At 31.9% G+C, this 7,092-nt stretch overlaps 1 pseudogene; it reads left to right on the top strand.

Annotated features, from left to right (window-relative positions):
* The first annotated feature begins 2,088 nt into the window (after positions 1 to 2,088).
* On the top strand, positions 2,089 to 4,788 carry LOC149143882 (pectate lyase 1 pseudogene; annotated as a pseudogene).
* The last annotated feature ends 2,304 nt before the right edge of the window (positions 4,789 to 7,092 follow it).

Raw genomic sequence — 7,092 nt, 5'->3', positions numbered from 1 at the left:
TATTTGTGATTGACTACATTCTTATTATTCTCATTTTCCATCATTCAACATTGTTAGTCACTTTACATTCAAACGAGGTAATATAAAACAACTACCATTGAATCTTATTTGGGTTTAACACTCCATAAGTCACAATGATTGACTTTGGAGAAAGCTACAATTAATATTAGATAGCAAGAGAGACAAGGTATGTCGTTTACTACAATATCTCAAGTTAAATATTTGAATGATCTATGATTTCAATCATCCTTTTCATATGATCAAAATGAAAACATGGAAAAACTAACAAGTATGCCGATAAGAACAATACAAGAGTATAGTTTGTGATTGATGACAATGAAGACGATGTTACATTGTCACTTTGCATTCAAAAGTTTTATTTCATGATTTTTCATCATTCAAGTTATTAAAAGTATCTATCATCTCAACAAATTGATGTAACTAAGCAAATTTAAAATTAAAATGACTAGATTAAACTTATACATATTTAACATATTTAAAATTATCAAAATAATTAAATGTTCAACAAATTTTGTGTGACTACTCATAATTGAAACCAGTATAAATTCCTCAACTCTCTATCTATCAAACCTTACGTGCAAATCTTTTTCATCGAATCAATTGTTTATTTCACCACCTTCCCCAATTGTAAGAGTGGAAATAAAATGGCCCAACTCTCATTGACATGCATTTTCACTGCGTAAATCACTCCTGCTAAACTTAAATAGATGATAAATTTTGCTAAACTCAATTAGATTTTAAAATTTTGGGAATATTTAGAACTCATGCTAAACTTAATTAGATTATAAATTTTGCTAAACTTAACTAAATTATAATTTTTTGGGAATATTTCAAAATGTAATGAATAAGAACAAAGTTAACCTTTGGTCATATCCATCCGATTTTAGCCTAACAGTTACCATTTTTCATTCAGATTCAGGTACAACACAAGGTGGGTTTAATGCAGAATTTTGCGTGAGTTCGAATAAAAAGTATACTTCCAAATCTTTAACTCCCCTGGATCATCTCTGTTGGTTCGTTAAGCAGAAGTCACACAATCACGACAATTCTACGCAACAACATTGACACGACAACCCTGCCACCATATAATACGGTTCCAGCGTTACTTTGCAGCAATTGACTTTTGATATATATATATAAAAGTCTTCATCGTCTGCAATCTAAGCGATGGCTGCCACCAGATCCAGTAATCTCTTTTACTTCATTGGCTTTTGGATATATATGATTTCTTTTTATCATCCCCAATCTAATGAAAAGCCGCTCATGGAAGCTCATAATTAGCTCCATGGTTTCCGGTTCAAGCCACACACACCTGAATTTTATTAAAAAATTATGCGATTAATCAGTAGCCCTCCCAGCCTGACGCATTGGAGTTTGTACTTGTGAGTGCAATAAAATATATGTGTTCTTTTGAAGCAATGGAGTTTGTACTTGTGGGCAAATAAAATGTGTTCTTTTGAAGCAATGGAGTTTGCACTTGTGGGCAAATAAAATCTGTTCTTTCTTGTGGGGAAATAATATTTTATTTTGGTACAATATAATCTTTGTTTTCTCTCGGTGGAATGGCGTTTGCGAAATATCTCTAGCGATTGACAAAAATCCTTCTCCGATATATATACTTCGTTCTCATATTTAATAGAAAGTAGTTTTTTCTATGTGGAAAAAACTATGATTTACAATTAAAAAAACAAAAAATCACTTTTCTTTCCCGTAGAATCCTGCTCTCATTATTTTAATCTCACTCTCTTTCCGTCGGGACATGCAACTTTAATTTGATCAGATTCTAACAAATCCATTCCCTTATCCCTTCATAACCAGGTGTACGGAAAACGCCAGGAGCAGTCCTTTCATCGATCGCTTATTGTCTAATCACACGCTACATACATTATGAAAGAAAACCAAAGCTATATATACTTCGTTTCACAGATCGGAAAACCAAGGCATTTTTCCATAACGACCCACATACAATCTGATCCTGTTGCCCCTCCATTCAACTGTTTCCTCCATACGGTCAACATTTTTGAAAAGAAGTGTAGTGTTGTAGAACAGTGAATTTTCGTTAGATCGATGGATCAGATGAATTTATCCCCTTCTGCACCCTTCAAAATATCAATTTCTACTGCAGCAGCAACATGGATGCTCTTAGCTGTAGTTTCCCTGTTGTTGCAGGCCTCCTTGTCTTCTTCAAATGGCACCAGCTCTAACCCCATTGACAACTGTTGGAGAAGAGATGTAAAATGGGCACAAAATCGAAAGAAGTTGGCAGATTGCGCTGTGGGTTTTGGAAGCGCGGCCTATGGAGGAAAAGGAGGAGAAATCTACACTGTAACCACACCTAACGACAATCCTACAAATCCATTGCCTGGTAGTTTGAGATATGGCGTGACTCGAAAGCGCCCACTCTGGATAGTTTTCGCCAGAGATATGAACATAAAGCTTCAAATGCCCCTGTTTGTCACGAGGCACAAGACTATCGATGGCAGAGGAGCCAATGTCCACATTAGCAATGGGCCTTGCATCCGCCTTTGGAATGTGAGCAACGTTATTATTCATGGATTGCACATCCACGACTGTAAGCCCAACGTGCCCGGCAATGTTCTGCTAACAGAGATGGCGCCCTATGGTACTAGCGGTGTGGAAATGATAGAATCACAGGACGGAGATGGTATATCTGTTGTGACTTGCAGAGATATATGGATAGATCACAACACATTCTCCAATTGTGCAGATGGTTTGGTTGATGTCACCCTTGCTTCCACTGCAGTTACAATTTCCAACAACCGTTTCTCACACCATGATAAGGCAAGCTGGGCTCAAGCTGGGGTCATTAAGCTTTTCATGAATTATGCTCTGTATGAAATGGAATATAGATTTCAATAATTTTCTTTATTAATTAGATTTCAAAATATCTTTTGAATCTGCAACTCATACAAAGATAACTTATATCATTTCTAAAGAGTTAATGAATGCAGGTCATGCTGTTAGGCCATAGTGATGAGTATGCAGCAGATAAAACCATGAAGGTAACAGTTACATACAACCACTTCGGACCAGGTCTTACACAAAGAATGCCAAGGTAAATTCATCTAGTTGAATTTAATTCAGGTGCAAATTCTGAAAATATTTTGAAATCAAAGGGACAAACAAGATCCAAGTGATTTTGTATCTCTCTATCAAATTTTAGAATATTTCAAAAATCTGCAATTTGATAAAAATTTCCAAAATATACACTTAAGATAAAAATACTCATTTATCCTTAGTTTTTTTTTTAATATAGAATTTAATTAAAAGATACTAATATTCATCTAGTTGAATTTAATTCAGTTGCAAATTTGAAATCCAATGGACAAACAAGAGCCAAGTGATTTTGTATATTTCTATCAAATTTTAGAATATTTAAAAAATCTGCAATTTGATAAAAATTTCCAAAATGTACACTTAAGATGAAAATACTCATTTATCCTTAGTTGTTGTTGTTGTTGTTTTTTTTTTTTAAATATAGAATTTAATTAAAAGATATTAATATTCATCTAGTTGAATTTAATTCAGTTGCAAATTCTGAAAATAATTTGAAATCCAATGGAGAAACAAGAGCCAAGTGATTTTGTATCTCTCTATCAATTTTTAGAATATTTCAAAAATATGCAATTTGATGTACACTTAAGATAAAAATACTCATTTATCCTTCGTTTTTTTTTAATATAGAATTTAATTAAAAGATACTAATATTCATCTAGTTGAATTTAATTCAGTTGCAAATTCTGAAAATATTTTGAAATCCAATGGACAAACAAGAGCCAAGTGATTTTGTATCTCTCTATCAAATTTTAGAATATTTCAAAAATCTGCAATTTGATAAAAATTTCCAAAATGTACACTTAAGATAAAAATACTCATTTATCCTTAGTTTTTTTTTAATATATAATTTAATTAAAAGATACTAATATTCATCTAGTTGAATTTAATTCAGTTGCAAATTCTGAAAATATTTTGAAATCCAATGGACAAACAAGAGTCAAGTGATTTTGTATCTCTATCAAATTTTAAAATATTTCAAAAATCTGCAATTTGATAAAAATTTCCAAAATGTACACTTAATATAAAAATACTCATTTATCCTTAGTTTTTTTAATATAGAATTAATATAGAATTTAATTGAAAGATACTAATTTATTTAGAATATTTCCAAAATCTATGATTAAAATTAAAAATGTCAATTTATCTTAAATTTTTTATTATTATTAAATGTGTGATTAAGATAAAAAAAATACAAATTTATTTAAAATATTTCCAAAATTTACCATTTAGATAAAAATGCACTTTATTTTTTATTAACACAGTGATAAGATCTTTTGTGCATTGTGTTAATGCATTGCTTAAAATATTTGCAGGTGCAGATATGGGTATGTGCACGTAGCCAATAACAATTATGAAGAGTGGGGAATATATGCAATTGGAGGAAGCATGCATCCCACCATTAGAAGTGAAGGGAATCGGTTCGTGGCTCCAACGGAGGAGTATAAGAAGCAGGTGTCATGGCGCGAAGGGTGTTACAGTGCTGCTTCTTGTGCGACAGGGACATGGTTGTGGAAGTCAGTAAGCGATATGTTTGTGAATGGAGCTTACTTTGTTCCATCTGGGAGAGGAAAAGCTCTCCCAATGTACAAAGTTGGCGAAAGCTTTAAAGTTGGCAATGGGAAATTAGTACCGAAAATGACCCAGGATGCAGGAGCCCTCGCCTGTATTCCGTCGAAGCGCTGTGGCTGATGCTAACAAATATACATTATTTTATTGCTTATTGTCGATATATTTAGTTCAATGCAGTCACTAGCAGGTCGCTCTTCTATCTTTGTGCTCACACACTTTTGCTATATTTAGAGAAAAAAATTACCATCAAAGAATTATGTACCAATCATTCTTTTGACAGTTTCTGGATTCCCAAATTCATTATTCATAAGGAAGCCACAATAAATGTTGATATTGTCATACCCAAACCCTTGAGACTTCCCAGTTTCGGGGTTTGGATGAGGTACTTAATGACCAAGAAATGGCATCCTCTTGTACACCTTACCTGCTATTAAAAGAAACTGTCAATGGGCAGCAAGTATCTTATGCTCAGTCTTATACAGTTATATATATGCTTGTTTGATTTTTATAAAGCTCCTCCAATGCTTAACTATATATTCAAAGCAACCCTCAAGACCTCTAGGTTTTGAGCCCACATAAAAATGACAATCAGACTATAGCATAAGATGGGTATCAAGCTGGAAATTATTCCATTAACCCAATTTCCTACTTGACCACCACAGTGAAGATATATTTGCTTTTGCACACAGTTCCCCCCTTTCGTTTATCGATATTACTACCCAATGTTGTTTTTTTATTTGCCCATGCAATAGTAGAAGCATACACAAACAATTGATTTGCACATAATCAGTTTTTTTAAAACATACATAGTCATGGAAGACAAAGACCAAACAATAAGCAGGGAGTACAATAAAGGGAAAATAACCTCACATGATAAATATGGTTTCTGATTAGCAGATTATTGTGGTCTCGGACTTTATGTATTTTTATTTTCATGGACAGATTGCAGCTTTCAGCTTAGTTTTTTTTTCTAAAATAATTGTATATTACAGTGTTGCAGCATACATAGTACAACATTATTATCTCAAATTTGGGCACATTTTTACAGTAATATATGTGCAATTTTGATTTGGCACATTTTTACAGTAATATATGTACAATTTTGGTTTCAAGATACACATTTGGATTAGCATTTGCAGGGTTTTTTTGGGAGGATATGGTTGTTTATATGGTTGAAATATCATATATTATGTGGCCAACATACACATTTTGGATTAGTATTGTAAGGTTATTTGGGAGGATATGGTTGTTTATATGGTTGAAATATCATATATTATGTGGCCCTTTCTTTAAGGCTTACACATGTAATAATGTTGGAAGGGACAAGGACTTTTTTCCATATGGTTATTTAATTTTATGATGTATGATTATGGATGGCAAATAAGGGAGGCACAATGTAGATATGTTTCTTTTTTTTCTTTTTCTTTTCCACCTTATATTTATGATGCTTATGGCACATTGTTACATGGTTTATGATTGTTTATTGGCACATGCTAGATTACCATGTGGTATGTTTAGACAACAACATTTTTGAGAAAATATGCATGTAAATTTTAATTTCATATTGCTTATTATTTGATAAATATAAGTAGTCAAAATTAAAATTAAGAATAAATATAGAGGAGGACTCCACTTACCAAAATATAATAATTAAGATTTAAATTTAATTTAACTCAACCCTTTGGAACTTTTCATCCTCTTGAATTAAATTAAACATGACTAAAATTAAAGTAACAACAAGACATGTATAAGAGGATGGGACCTACCAAGGGAAAAGAGAAGACACTATGATGAGATGTATGTGGTGGCATTTTCGAGTTGTCATTTTCCTTTAGTTTAAATTCTATGAATTACAAAGGCTAATATGTTGGTGACAATAGACTTCCTTCAAAGTATAGACATGGATGGAAAGATAAATTTAATCCTTTTGTATCATTCTATAAGTATATTTGATTTTTTTACATTTAACCTACATGGATGGAAAGATAAATTTAATTCTTTTGCATCATTCTATAAGTATATTTGATTTTTTTACATTTAACCTATAGGTATATTTGATTTTTTTGCATTTAACCTGTTGATAGAATGTCTAGTTTGTTTTCCCAACCAATGGTTAAAGATCCCTAAATTTGCAAGGAAAATTAAGCTTATTTGAATTATATCAGAATTCCATAAGTTGAAAATAAGTTTATTTGAAAATTAAGGTTATTTGAATTATTCCAGATGTAACATACATGGATGGAAAGATAAATTTAATTCTTTTGCATCATTCTATAAGTATATTTGATTTTTTTACATTTAACTTATAGGTATATTTGATTTTTTTGCATTTAACCTGTTGATAGAATGTCTAGTTTGTTTTCCCAACCAATGGTTAAAGATCCCTAAATTTGCAAGGAAAATTAAGCTTATTTGAATTATATC

The sequence above is a fragment of the Pinus tabuliformis genome, chromosome X (assembly GCF_031772625.1).
Source record: "Pinus tabuliformis cultivar Carrire ecotype Pingquan chromosome X, CPIR1, whole genome shotgun sequence".
In the NCBI taxonomy this organism is placed as follows: Eukaryota; Viridiplantae; Streptophyta; class Pinopsida; order Pinales; family Pinaceae; genus Pinus; species Pinus tabuliformis.
Note: the sequence above shows the minus strand (reverse complement) of the source record. Positions and strands in the feature narration are given on the sequence as shown.